Source organism: Pimephales promelas, chromosome 20 (assembly GCF_988280905.1).
Source record: "Pimephales promelas chromosome 20, fPimPro1.hap1.1, whole genome shotgun sequence".
Taxonomy (NCBI): domain Eukaryota; kingdom Metazoa; phylum Chordata; class Actinopteri; order Cypriniformes; family Leuciscidae; genus Pimephales; species Pimephales promelas.
Window position 1 is genome coordinate 22,342,424 of NC_142788.1, and position 15,046 is coordinate 22,357,469.

General features: G+C 38.9%; 1 long non-coding RNA gene across 1 annotated transcript in view; it reads left to right on the forward strand.

The window, feature by feature from the left end:
- Positions 1–15,046, forward strand: part of LOC120463788 (uncharacterized) — a 69,888-nt gene that overhangs the window by 20,421 nt on the left and 34,421 nt on the right. The gene's annotated exons all lie outside the window — the stretch shown is intronic.

Consider the following 15,046-nt stretch of genomic DNA (forward strand, 5'->3'; position numbering starts at 1 on the left):
ACTTTACATCTGAGGCGTTTGAAGACCCCATTTGTCCTTTATTTATTTCTAAAGAAACACGACAATGTATAAATAGCTCCATTACCTTGTAGCTTATGTTATGGCCCCGTAGATGCAGTTTTAGTGAAAGTAGGCTAACGATTGCGTCATACCCACGCAACTCTCTGTCGCACAGGAAAGAGATTACCGTATGTACAGGAGGAGAAGCTCGCGCCCAATCGGGGAAACGTGGAGGCAAAAAGACAAAATAATTAATCAGAATACCTAGAATACCAAAAGTGTCTCCTGCTCCACTTCCAGCGCATGCGCAGACCGAAGCACCCCTGCCGGCAGATCATTTTGTCATGGCTATGATTACAAGAGGTAAAAACTATTTAAATCCTGTTCGTTTTCTCACACAAACCGCTCGTTTCGTGTCTTAGGCCATCAATGTGTACTTGCATGTACGAGTCATTAAATCATGTTTAATTTGGACTTCTGTGCTGCTCTTTGGTGGACCCCCTTAGCCTCCAGTGTATGACTGATAGACAACAACGGTTTGACTGAAAAATGTCAAAATTGAAAATACTGTGGAAACAAAGACACCTACATCTTGGATCCCCTTGAGGTAAGATAAAACATATCAAAAATTAATTTCAAAGTGAACTATCACCCAAAAATGGAAAATCATTCACCATTTCCTCACCCCCATGTTGTTAAAAACCTGTATGAGTTTCGTTCTTCTGCTGAACTTAGTAAATGGCTACCACCAACTGTTTGATTACCAACATTCTTCAAAATATCTTTCAATTGTCTGGTTACCAAAATTCTTTAAGATATCATCTTTTGTGTTCAACAAAGAAAGAAACTCATACAGATTTGGAACAACTTGAGGGTGAGTAAATGATGACAGAATTTTCATTTTTGGATGAACTATCCCTTTAACTTTTATTGAACCCAGTATGTTGGTGTTAAGCCTTATTTGTAGTTATTTTGTGACTGATTTTGAAAAGATTTTCTGTACTTGAAAAAGTAAAATTGTTGTTACCAGTCTTGTAGTAATTTGCTGATTATTTTAATAAATATTTTTCTACAACAGCTTTGACTTTGTGTTTGTTTTTTTAAATGTTTATTTTAATGCATCTACATCAATATAATGGTAAATAATAGAGTACAGTTTACTGTTAAAATGATTCTTTTCAGCTTTTTAAATGTTAAACTATTACAGCATCTACTTGAATTTTGGGGGTATTTACAGGATTTTATTGGCAACTTTATTGCCAGGTAAATACTGTACTTTAGTGAAATTACAAAATATTGCTGTAAAATAAAATACAGGTTTAATTCAATGTTACTGTAAAAACTCTATAAATTACTGTATACCTATAAATTTCATATACAACAATTAACTGTAAATTGCTTTACAGTATTACACTGTAATCAATTTTACAGCAATTTCCAACATTTTTACAGGATTTTATTGGCAACTTTTTTGCCAGTAAATTCCTGTAAATTCTACAGGAAATTTTTTACAGTGCAGCAGCCTGGCAGCTCTACATGCTAGGGCACAATGCATGGCAATATGAAAATTGCTCAAACTTAATCCAATTAAGTCGTATTGAAGAAAGATGAAAATGTTCAATACTTAGAGAAAATGGTGTAGGCTATACAGATGGAGACTTGGCCCTGTGAAATCACACGTCCAGGCAATCAACTCTGAAAAATATCATGCAAATGCAAGCGATAAATCGCAATATTTCACATTGTCACAGTATGTGCACTGCCTGTGATTAGAAGCACCTGCACGTTTATATATTAAGGATACAAACCAGACCATTTTCAAATTGAACCTTATTGAATGAAAGAAGAGAGGGAGGGAGAAATAAAAGCCAGCGACCAATTTCGTCCATTTAACTGACTCTTAAATCAGACTTGATTGAGAGGGAACAAAGAGAAGTAGAAAAGCTGCTCTTTTGACGAACAGCACAATATATGACGACTTTGAGCTCTGCAGCTCCGCTCAGTCTCTAAAGCCACTAGCTATACTTGTGTTTGCAGGATGACCATAAGGACATGACAGAATCTCCCAATGCATTCTTGTGAATGGGTCATGGTAAATATGTAAGGAATAATTGATGACAGGCCGTTGAATTATGTAAGGAATAATTGACGACAGGCCGTTGAATTATTAGAAACACCTTGGATGTGCATTATTTTTCGGATAATTCAACGGCCTGAAGTCAATTATTCCGCTTATACTACAGTTACCACACCTAAAAACATTGTTCAGATGATTCATATCAAGACGTTTGTCAAGTTTTTGACATTAATGAATATCACCCTGGTGTTTTTTTTTTCCTTGTTTGAAACTATGTCAGGAGAAAGGAATTGGCCGAGGTCTATCCAAATTGTCATGCTTCAAACGGTGATCACAGGCAATGCTCAGGAGGCATATGCATCGCTCACAATGGAGGACCGTAAGGACTATGACAAGGTAAAAGTAGCTATTTTTTTCCTGAAGCCTATGGCCAGCGATTCCGAAGCTATGTATGGCACATATAGGCAATTTGAGGTGCATATGTGCATAGCCTATACAGGCCATATACTGTACATGTCATGTGCTATATGTGCATACAAGAGTCTCCTAGCTCATGGCAGGATCTGGTCATTTGTAGCTCATACACTCTAAACAATGCTGGGTTTGGGATAAATATGGACAAACCCAAATGTTGGGTTAAAAATGTAATTTTAACCCAAATTCAACTTTCACTTTCAACTGTACATTTTTTAATTGCATTTTTGGGTTTGTCCATGTTTGACCCAAAGCATTTTTTAGAGTGTATGTCACTATATTACTAAGAGTGATATATAATTTCAACTGTATTGTTATGCAGTTTTTCTGATGCCTAGCTCATATTGTCTATTATCAAGGCAATAACTAAGAACTACTAAAAAATGTAATTATGCAAGAAGTTATGTGTGTGAACATGTGAAATTGGTATCACATGTAGTTGTCATGTTATGGAATTTAAATATGGCAATGGGCTATATGCACGCATAAGTTCCGCATTTGATGCAAGGATACTCAACAGTTTTCGGTTGTGGAGAAAGGCGGGGGAAAACCGAGGAAAACAGGATTATGGCAAAGTCTTCAAAATTTACTGTCCTCCCGCCTTTGAAACGAAACGTTCAAACGTCTAGATGTAATTTTATATATAGTTATGTTCATTTAATATAAAAAAAAAAAGCATAAACACAACGAGGGATGTCTGTTTTATCTGTTTTTGTGACTAATGTTTCTTTATAAAATTCGATATAAATTCTCGGTATTGCATTGGACTCTACGATCGGCGAGCATCCGAATACCGCCGTGCATAGAGCCCATTAAGTGAGAGGAGATGGAAAGCTATATGATGTATGATTACAAGGTCAATTCTTGTATGAATTAGTGGAAAATAAGGAAATGTATAACAAAAGGGTTTGTTGTTGGTTTTTTTTTTCTTTTTGCCAAAAAAAGCCCTTTTTCCAATTTCATTTCACTTTCCCATACACATCCACACATTCACCTTTACATCCACCAAATGCAATGCAAATTGCAATGTTTTCTGTATTGTCTTAATGCATTTTCTATATGAATTATAAAAATAATAATATAATAGTTATATAAAATAATTATAATAAATTATAAATTACTAATAATTGCTAAATGTAGCAAAAAAAAAAAAAGTTCATGGAACGTACATTCAAATAATCATCATCATCCCACATCTATCTGAGCAATTCACAGTGGTTATAAATTTGAAGACAATCATTTCTGCTGCTGCACTGCCGATTGGTCGCTACAGCGCCCCGTAGTTGACGACCTCACCCGCCTGATAACGCTTGACATTATCCGATGAAGTTCGCGCCGAAAGATGGCTGGGCGAGGCGTAAAAATTGCGAAATCAGCATTGGAGATCCTCTAAGTCCTACTTTTCACCAATCGTAAGTATTCCTAATTTTTTTATTTATTAGCAGGGTTTTTTTTAGATGGATATTGCGGTGGCAGAGAAGTTTCAGCCCATACACTTGCTATGTTGTTAGCTGGTGAGGTAACGTCCCAGCTAAAAATGTTACGTTCTCAGACGTCCCCACTGGTGTCAAGGACGTCGCCTGTAACGTTCCGGGAACGTTCGTGATGTGGAGTTCTTTAAAGGTTCGGAGGACTTTATTTTGCGACCTTCACGGAACATTCGGGACGTTCTCAGAACGTTTAGGGGACCATGTTTTATTTGGAAATGTGATGTTCCCAGAACGTTCTCAGAACGTCCCCACTGGTGTCAAACACGTTGCCCAGTAACGTTTCCGGAACGTTCGGAGACGGTCATGATGTAGAGTTCTTTAAAGGGTCAGAGGATGTTATTTTGCGACCAATGTTTTATTTGGATATGTGACGTTTCCAGAACGTTCTAAGCCCGCCTCCAGTGTTGTCAAAGGTAAACAAACTAGAATGCAGAAACTTTCTGCTTTCAAATTTGTTCTTGCAGAACCTTAATCAGGAATAATCATGCACTTAACGTTTAACACATTCAAAGATACAATACAAAGCAGAGATTCGTTATTTATTTATTTTGTGTAATCAAAAAACAGATTATGAATTAATAATAATGTGATCATGCATAAGTGTAATAAATCAACAATAAATAATATTAGGACAAGACAAAGATTTATGTTAATTTAATGTTCTGTAAATTATGAACAAGTAAAAAGAAAAAAATGAAACATATTAAATTAAATAACTATTAAATGTATACTGTGTGTGTGTGTGTGAGAGAGAGAGAGAGAGAGAGAGAGAGTGTGTGTGTGTGTGTGTGTGTGTCCTATTCTACAAATTAGCAAACTCATAGGGTCATATTTTTGTTCATAAACATTATCAATTTGACCAATTATGCACATTTCTTGGTGTATAATGGTGCCAACATTTTTTTATACTTGTATAAAAAAAACTTTCTCTCTGTGACTTTAAATGTACTGATGTCTGACTACTTTACACCTACAGATTCCACTGTCAAAGGTGCTCAGTTTTGCTATTATAAAACTTATAGAGAACATGATCGTAATCAGCCATCCATGCAAAAGCTGAGGTCGGTGTGGTGTACAGGTACATCTGTCCAAGCCAACATCTCATGCCTTGATGCCTTCCGCTGTGGATCCCAGGTAACCTGCAATAAAAAAATAGTAAAGTTCAAAATCTATCATGCATACATCTCATCTGGTATCACTAATTATAATTCCAGGTTCAATAAAAGATTAGAGTTAGGTTAAATGCTCAATATCATGGCAGGACAATCTTGAAAACCTTAAATAAAATATTTTATTTATCTATTTTCTTTATCTGCTGCTATATACAGTATATTGCGATATAAAACTAATTTCAAGAGATTATTTATTTAGAGTGAATCTGCATTGAAAATTATAAACAAATTACAAGCATAGATAAATTCAAAAGGTAAGCTAAAACATATCAAAAATTAATTTCAAAGTGAACCATCCCCTTAAGCCTTTTCACGTGCTTGTCCTCCAGACAAGTAAGTAAATCTGTCAATCACTTGTCTGAGTAAAAAAGTTGCTTGTCCAGATTTTTAAAATGTATTTATTTTTTATTCTGAAGCAATATTCTCATCAGTGTTCAGCTTTGATATTTAAAAAGGCATATTGTAATATCTGCACCTTTAGGGCATCCCCTCCCCTAATATTATTAAATGCCCTATAGTGTCTTATTGTTCTAAATAATTGAATTTATTGATTTAGGAATTTAAAATGAAAGATGAAGCATACTGTTACCCTAGGTAGGGCTGATCAAATTAAATCATTTACACTGAAAAATTACAATTTCATAAAATAATGTTAAATGTGAAAATAAAAAATATTGGAAAGAATTATACTTGGCTACTTACTGGCATAACACTAAACTGCCAATAGGTGGCGGCAGGCGGCCGTATAAATGAGTGAGTTATTGATTCATTAATTCAAACGATTTGTTCAAACGGTTGATTCATTCAAGAATGAGACTGATGTTTATGAATGGGTCATTGAATCTTTGACTCAACCGATTCGTTCAAAATGCTGAATCATGTGGAAAAACTCCACATTTAGATTTTTTATAGGCAGTATGTTGTTAACTGTGTGTGTGTGTGTGCGCTCCGCTCATGTGTGTAGATTTCTCTACGCGAGCGTCAACAGCGCAACCTTACCATCAGTAATACGTATTAGAGAATACGTATTAGAAGATTGGAGAAACTTATTTTTCGCACCAAAAAAAAAAACAAAAAAAAAAACGACAGGGGTAACACTGTCGGTTTTTTTGGGGGTCGAAATTTTGAGTTTCTCTCTCTCCGGAGCTGAGATATTGAGATATGTATAATGTATAATGTATAAAACGTAAGGGGTAACACTGTCGTTTTTTTTTTCGGGCCGAATTTTTTAGTTTCGATATCTCAGCTCTGGAAGGGGCTAGAGCCTCCATTTTTGCACTCAGGTCTAAGTCTCATGGCCCTCTATCAGAATCCAGAGTTTCGGGAAGATTGGAGAAACGTAATTTTTCGCCCGAAAAAAAAAAACATAAGGGGTACCACTGTCGGTTTTTTTTTCGGGCCGAATTTTTGAGTTTCGATATCTCAGCTCTGGAAGGGGCTAGAGCCTCCATTTTTGCACTCAGATCAAAGTCTCATGGCCCTCTATCAGAATCCAGAGTTTTGGGAAGATTGGAGAAACTTAATTTTTCGCCCGAAAAAAAAAACGTAAGGGGTACCACTGTCGTTTTTTTTTCGGGCCGAATTTTTGAGTTTCGATATCTCAGTTCTGGAAGGGGCTAGAGCCTCCATTTTTGCACTTAGGTCAAAGTCTCATGGCCCTCTATCAGAATCCAGAGTTTTGGGAAGATTAGAGAAACTTAATTTTTTGCCCGAAAAAAAAAAACATAAGGGGTACCACTGTTGTTGTTTTTTTCGGGCCAAATTTTTGAGTTTCGATATCTCAGCTCTGGAAGGGGCTAGAGCCTCCATTTTTGCACTCAGGTCTAAGTCTCATGGCCCTCTATCAGAATCCAGAGTTTCGGGAAGATTGGAGAAACTTAATTTTTCGCCCGAAAAAAAAAACATAAGGGGTACCACTGTCGTTTTTTTTTCGGGTCTAAATTTTGAATTTCGATATCTCAGCTCTGGGAGGGTCTAGAGCCTCCATTTTTGCACTCAGGTCAAAGTCTCGCGCCCCTCTATCAGAATCCAGAGTTTTGAGAAGATTGGAGAAACTTCATTTTTCGCCCAAAAATGAAAAAAAACGAAAGGGGTAACACTGTCGTTTTTTTTTCGGGTCGAAATTTTGAATTTCGATATCTCAGCTCTGGGAGGGTCTAGAGCCTCCATTTTTGCACTCAGGTCAAAGTCTCGCGCCCCTCTATCAGAATCCAGAGTTTTGAGAAGATTGGAGAAACTTCATTTTTCGGCCAAAAATGAAAAAAAACGAAAGGGGTAACACTGTCGTTTTTTTTTCGGGTCGAAATTTTGAATTTTGATATCTCAGCTCTGGGAGGGTCTAGAGCCTCCATTTTTGCACTCATGTCAAAGTCTCGCGCCCCTCTATCAGAATCCAGAGTTTTGAGAAGATTGGAGAAACTTCATTTTTCGCCCAAAAATGAAAAAAAAACGAAAGGGGTAACACTGTCGTTTTTTTTTCGGGTCGAAATTTTGAATTTCGATATCTCAGCTCTGGGAGGGTCTAGAGCCTCCATTTTTGCACTCATGTCAAAGTCTCGCGCCCCTCTATCAGAATCCAGAGTTTTGAGAAGATTGGAGAAACCTAATTTTTCGCCCAAAAATGAAAAAAAAAACGAAAGGGGTAACACTGTCGTTTTTTTTTCGGGTCGAAATTTTGAATTTCGATATCTCCGCTCTGGGAGGGTCTAGAGCAGCCTTTCTCAAAGTGGGTGCCGCGGCACACTGGGGTGCCCCCTGACTGTGTCAGGGGTGCCGCCAAAAAATTACGTAGGCTAAAAAAAAATAAATAAAAAAACAACTGACATTTCATATATAAATATATTTGAATTTACATATTTACATTCTTCTTTTTAAACATATGAACGTATTAATAAAATTGTAAATTCATTTTAGATAAATATATAAAATTAAGCATAAAAATCCGTCTCGCAAGACACGAAACGTGACGGAAGTGACGCAATCCATAGCAACGCGTTATAGCAACAACACCTCAGACTGACAGAAACGTAAAAATAAACGTAAATTTAGGTCACTTTAGTTACAGCATCATGGATCTTTTTTTTTTTTTTTTTTGAAAAGAAAATCCCCCCAAGAACCGGAAAGTTTTTCTGTGAAATGGAGCCTCAGCCTACTTCCTCAGTACTGGGGATGCAACATGCCCTCTCCCGTTGTGTCTAATATATGGGATGAAACTATCAAACCAAGGGATGATTCCGCAAACTTAAAAGACACCTGACCACCTCTCATCCAACCCTGCCAGGATAGGGCGGCTGTGTGCGTCGCACCAGGCTCACGTCTCGATTGTGGTCACCCCCACCCCCGGCTTGTGTGAGCGCGTATACGCGCTGCATGCACGCATGTAGATCTTTCTCCCTCTCTTGTTGTGGATTATTGTTTGTGTGTGTGGGTGTATGTGGGTGTGTGTGTGTGTGTGTGTGTGTGTGTGTGTGTGTGTGGATAAAAAAACAAGCACTATATGGAAAAACATTCCTGCTTATCTCTGGTGCATTTTTTAACATGCATCTTTTTCTTATTGCATTGTGTATATATATATATATATATATATATATATATATATATATATATATATATTAATGTCTTTCCCTTTTTATTTTATTTTAACTGCATCCTGCACTTCATTTGAGTTCTCCTGGTCTGGATTTGTTATTGGGTTCTTGTATTGGGCGGTCCATCTCTTACGGTTTTATGGCATTTGTGTCTCTGATTAATTATTTTGTGAATTACTTTGCAAACCTTTGTTTTTAAAGGTACTATACAGTTTTTTTTATTATTGTTATTTACAGTTCATATTATGCTATGTTCATTACTGTTCTGTCTAACTAAACAAGACATTTGCATTTACATTTGGATTATGCAGTGTTTTTAAATTATATTTTACACTGGGGTGCCTTGAGATTTTATGCACTTTTGAAAGGTGCCCTGACTGAAAAAAGTTTGAGAAAGGCTGGTCTAGAGCCTCCATTTTTGCACTCATGTCAAAGTCTCGCGCCCCTCTATCAGAGTCCAGAGTTTTGAGAAGATTGGAGAAACTTCATTTTTCGCCCAAAAATGAAAAAAAAACGAAAGGGGTAACACTGTCGTTTTTTTTTCGGGTCGAAATTTTGAATTTCGATATCTCAGCTCTGGGAGGGTCTAGAGCCTCCATTTTTGCACTCAGGTCAAAGTCTCGCGCCCCTCTATCAGAATCCAGAGTTTTGAGAAGATTGGAGAAACTTCATTTTTTGCCCAAAAATGGAAAAAAACGAAAGGGGTAACACTGTCGTTTTTTTTTCGGGTCGAAATTTTGAATTTCGATATCTCAGCTCTGGGAGGGTCTAGAGCCTCCATTTTTGCACTCATGTCAAAGTCTCGCGCCCCTCTATCAGAATCCAGAGTTTTGAGAAGATTGGAGAAACTTCATTTTTCGCCCAAAAATGAAAAAAAACGAAAGGGGTAACACTGTCGTTTTTTTTTCGGGTCGAAATTTTGAATTTCGATATCTCCGCTCTGGGAGGGTCTAGAGCCTCCATTTTTGCACTCAGGTCAAAGTCTCGCGCCCCTCTATCAGAATCCAGAGTTTTGAGAAGATTGGAGAAACTTCATTTTTCGCCCAAAAATGGAAAAAAACGAAAGGGGTAACACTGTCGTTTTTTTTTCGGGTCGAAATTTTGAATTTCGATATCTCAGCTCTGGGAGGGTCTAGAGCCTCCATTTTGGCACTCAGGTCAAAGTCTCACGCCCCTCTATCAGAATCCAGAGTTTTGAGAAGATTGGAGAAACTTCATTTTTCGCCCAAAAATGAAAAAAAACGAAAGGGGTAACACTGTCGTTTTTTTTTCGGGTCGAAATTTTGAATTTCGATATCTCAGCTCTGGGAGGGTCTAGAGCCTCCATTTTTGCACTCAGGTCAAAGTCTCGCGCCCCTCTATCAGAATCCAGAGTTTTGAGAAGATTGGAGAAACTTCATTTTTCGCCCAAAAATGGAAAAAAACGAAAGGGGTAACACTGTCGTTTTTTTTTCGGGTCGAAATTTTGAATTTCGATATCTCCGCTCTGGGAGGGTCTAGAGCCTCCATTTTTACACTCAGGTCAAAGTCTCGCGCCCCTCTATCAGAATCCAGAGTTTTGAGAATATTGGAGAAACTTCATTTTTCGCCCAAAAATGAAAAAAAACGAAAGGGGTAACACTGTCGTTTTTTTTTCGGGTCGAAATTTTGAATTTCGATATCTCCGCTCTGGGAGGGTCTAGAGCCTCCATTTTTGCACTCAGGTCAAAGTCTCGCGCCCCTCTATCAGAATCCAGAGTTTTGAGAAGATTGGAGAAACTTCATTTTTCGCCCAAAAATGGAAAAAAACGAAAGGGGTAACACTGTCGTTTTTTTTTCGGGTCGAAATTTTGAATTTCGATATCTCCGCTCTGGGAGGGTCTAGAGCCTCCATTTTTGCACTCAGGTCAAAGTCTCGCGCCCCTCTATCAGAATCCAGAGTTTTGAGAAGATTGGAGAAACTTCATTTTTCGCCCAAAAATGGAAAAAAACGAAAGGGGTAACACTGTCGTTTTTTTTTCGGGTCGAAATTTTGAATTTCGATATCTCCGCTCTGGGAGGGTCTAGAGCCTCCATTTTTGCACTCAGGTCAAAGTCTCGCGCCCCTCTATCAGAATCCAGAGTTTTGAGAAGATTGGAGAAACTTCATTTTTCGCCCAAAAATGGAAAAAAACGAAAGGGGTAACACTGTCGTTTTTTTTTCGGGTCGAAATTTTGAATTTCGATATCTCCGCTCTGGGAGGGTCTAGAGCCTCCATTTTTGCACTCAGGTCAAAGTCTCGCGCCCCTCTATCAGAATCCAGAGTTTTGAGAAGATTGGAGAAACTTCATTTTTCGCCCAAAAATGGAAAAAAACGAAAGGGGTAACACTGTCGTTTTTTTTTCGGGTCGAAATTTTGAATTTCGATATCTCCGCTCTGGGAGGGTCTAGAGCCTCCATTTTTGCACTCAGGTCAAAGTCTCGCGCCCCTCTATCAGAATCCAGAGTTTTGAGAAGATTGGAGAAACTTCATTTTTCGCCCAAAAATGGAAAAAAACGAAAGGGGTAACACTGTCGTTTTTTTTTCGGGTCGAAATTTTGAATTTCGATATCTCCGCTCTGGGAGGGTCTAGAGCCTCCATTTTTGCACTCAGGTCAAAGTCTCGCGCCCCTCTATCAGAATCCAGAGTTTTGAGAAGATTGGAGAAACTTCATTTTTCGCCCAAAAATGGAAAAAAACGAAAGGGGTAACACTGTCGTTTTTTTTTCGGGTCGAAATTTTGAATTTCGATATCTCCGCTCTGGGAGGGTCTAGAGCCTCCATTTTTGCACTCAGGTCAAAGTCTCGCGCCCCTCTATCAGAATCCAGAGTTTTGAGAAGATTGGAGAAACTTCATTTTTCGCCCAAAAATGGAAAAAAACGAAAGGGGTAACACTGTCGTTTTTTTTTCGGGTCGAAATTTTGAATTTCGATATCTCCGCTCTGGGAGGGTCTAGAGCCTCCATTTTTGCACTCAGGTCAAAGTCTCGCGCCCCTCTATCAGAATCCAGAGTTTTGAGAAGATTGGAGAAACTTCATTTTTCGCCCAAAAATGGAAAAAAACGAAAGGGGTAACACTGTCGTTTTTTTTTCGGGTCGAAATTTTGAATTTCGATATCTCCGCTCTGGGAGGGTCTAGAGCCTCCATTTTTGCACTCAGGTCAAAGTCTCGCGCCCCTCTATCAGAATCCAGAGTTTTGAGAAGATTGGAGAAACTTCATTTTTCGCCCAAAAATGGAAAAAAACGAAAGGGGTAACACTGTCGTTTTTTTTTCGGGTCGAAATTTTGAATTTCGATATCTCCGCTCTGGGAGGGTCTAGAGCCTCCATTTTTGCACTCAGGTCAAAGTCTCGCGCCCCTCTATCAGAATCCAGAGTTTTGAGAAGATTGGAGAAACTTCATTTTTCGCCCAAAAATGGAAAAAAACGAAAGGGGTAACACTGTCGTTTTTTTTTCGGGTCGAAATTTTGAATTTCGATATCTCCGCTCTGGGAGGGTCTAGAGCCTCCATTTTTGCACTCAGGTCAAAGTCTCGCGCCCCTCTATCAGAATCCAGAGTTTTGAGAAGATTGGAGAAACTTCATTTTTCGCCCAAAAATGGAAAAAAACGAAAGGGGTAACACTGTCGTTTTTTTTTCGGGTCGAAATTTTGAATTTCGATATCTCCGCTCTGGGAGGGTCTAGAGCCTCCATTTTTGCACTCAGGTCAAAGTCTCGCGCCCCTCTATCAGAATCCAGAGTTTTGAGAAGATTGGAGAAACTTCATTTTTCGCCCAAAAATGGAAAAAAACGAAAGGGGTAACACTGTCGTTTTTTTTTCGGGTCGAAATTTTGAATTTCGATATCTCCGCTCTGGGAGGGTCTAGAGCCTCCATTTTTGCACTCAGGTCAAAGTCTCGCGCCCCTCTATCAGAATCCAGAGTTTTGAGAAGATTGGAGAAACTTCATTTTTCGCCCAAAAATGGAAAAAAACGAAAGGGGTAACACTGTCGTTTTTTTTTCGGGTCGAAATTTTGAATTTCGATATCTCCGCTCTGGGAGGGTCTAGAGCCTCCATTTTTGCACTCAGGTCAAAGTCTCGCGCCCCTCTATCAGAATCCAGAGTTTTGAGAAGATTGGAGAAACTTCATTTTTCGCCCAAAAATGGAAAAAAACGAAAGGGGTAACACTGTCGTTTTTTTTTCGGGTCGAAATTTTGAATTTCGATATCTCCGCTCTGGGAGGGTCTAGAGCCTCCATTTTTGCACTCAGGTCAAAGTCTCGCGCCCCTCTATCAGAATCCAGAGTTTTGAGAAGATTGGAGAAACTTCATTTTTCGCCCAAAAATGGAAAAAAACGAAAGGGGTAACACTGTCGTTTTTTTTTCGGGTTGAAATTTTGAATTTCGATATCTCCGCTCTGGGAGGGTCTAGAGCCTCCATTTTTGCACTCAGGTCAAAGTCTCGCGCCCCTCTATCAGAATCCAGAGTTTTGAGAAGATTGGAGAAACTTCATTTTTCGCCCAAAAATGGAAAAAAACGAAAGGGGTAACACTGTCGTTTTTTTTTCGGGTCGAAATTTTGAATTTCGATATCTCCGCTCTGGGAGGGTCTAGAGCCTCCATTTTTGCACTCAGGTCAAAGTCTCGCGCCCCTCTATCAGAATCCAGAGTTTTGAGAAGATTGGAGAAACTTCATTTTTCGCCCAAAAATGGAAAAAAACGAAAGGGGTAACACTGTCGTTTTTTTTTCGGGTCGAAATTTTGAATTTCGATATCTCCGCTCTGGGAGGGTCTAGAGCCTCCATTTTTGCACTCAGGTCAAAGTCTCGCGCCCCTCTATCAGAATCCAGAGTTTTGAGAAGATTGGAGAAACTTCATTTTTCGCCCAAAAATGGAAAAAAACGAAAGGGGTAACACTGTCGTTTTTTTTTCGGGTCGAAATTTTGAATTTCGATATCTCCGCTCTGGGAGGGTCTAGAGCCTCCATTTTTGCACTCAGGTCAAAGTCTCGCGCCCCTCTATCAGAATCCAGAGTTTTGAGAAGATTGGAGAAACTTCATTTTTCGCCCAAAAATGGAAAAAAACGAAAGGGGTAACACTGTCGTTTTTTTTTCGGGTCGAAATTTTGAATTTCGATATCTCCGCTCTGGGAGGGTCTAGAGCCTCCATTTTTGCACTCAGGTCAAAGTCTCGCGCCCCTCTATCAGAATCCAGAGTTTTGAGAAGATTGGAGAAACTTCATTTTTCGCCCAAAAATGGAAAAAAACGAAAGGGGTAACACTGTCGTTTTTTTTTCGGGTCGAAATTTTGAATTTCGATATCTCCGCTCTGGGAGGGTCTAGAGCCTCCATTTTTGCACTCAGGTCAAAGTCTCGCGCCCCTCTATCAGAATCCAGAGTTTTGAGAAGATTGGAGAAACTTCATTTTTCGCCCAAAAATGGAAAAAAACGAAAGGGGTAACACTGTCGTTTTTTTTTCGGGTCGAAATTTTGAATTTCGATATCTCCGCTCTGGGAGGGTCTAGAGCCTCCATTTTTGCACTCAGGTCAAAGTCTCGCGCCCCTCTATCAGAATCCAGAGTTTTGAGAAGATTGGAGAAACTTCATTTTTCGCCCAAAAATGGAAAAAAACGAAAGGGGTAACACTGTCGTTTTTTTTTCGGGTCGAAATTTTGAATTTCGATATCTCCGCTCTGGGAGGGTCTAGAGCCTCCATTTTTGCACTCAGGTCAAAGTCTCGCGCCCCTCTATCAGAATCCAGAGTTTTGAGAAGATTGGAGAAACTTCATTTTTCGCCCAAAAATGGAAAAAAACGAAAGGGGTAACACTGTCGTTTTTTTTTCGGGTCGAAATTTTGAATTTCGATATCTCCGCTCTGGGAGGGTCTAGAGCCTCCATTTTTGCACTCAGGTCAAAGTCTCGCGCCCCTCTATCAGAATCCAGAGTTTTGAGAAGATTGGAGAAACTTCATTTTTCGCCCAAAAATGGAAAAAAACGAAAGGGGTAACACTGTCGTTTTTTTTTCGGGTCGAAATTTTGAATTTCGATATCTCCGCTCTGGGAGGGTCTAGAGCCTCCATTTTTGCACTCAGGTCAAAGTCTCGCGCCCCTCTATCAGAATCCAGAGTTTTGAGAAGATTGGAGAAACTTCATTTTTCGCCCAAAAATGGAAAAAAACGAAAGGGGTAACACTGTCGTTTTTTTTTCGGGTCGAAATTTTGAATTTCGATATCTCCGCTCTGGGAGGGTCTAGAGCCTCCATTTTTG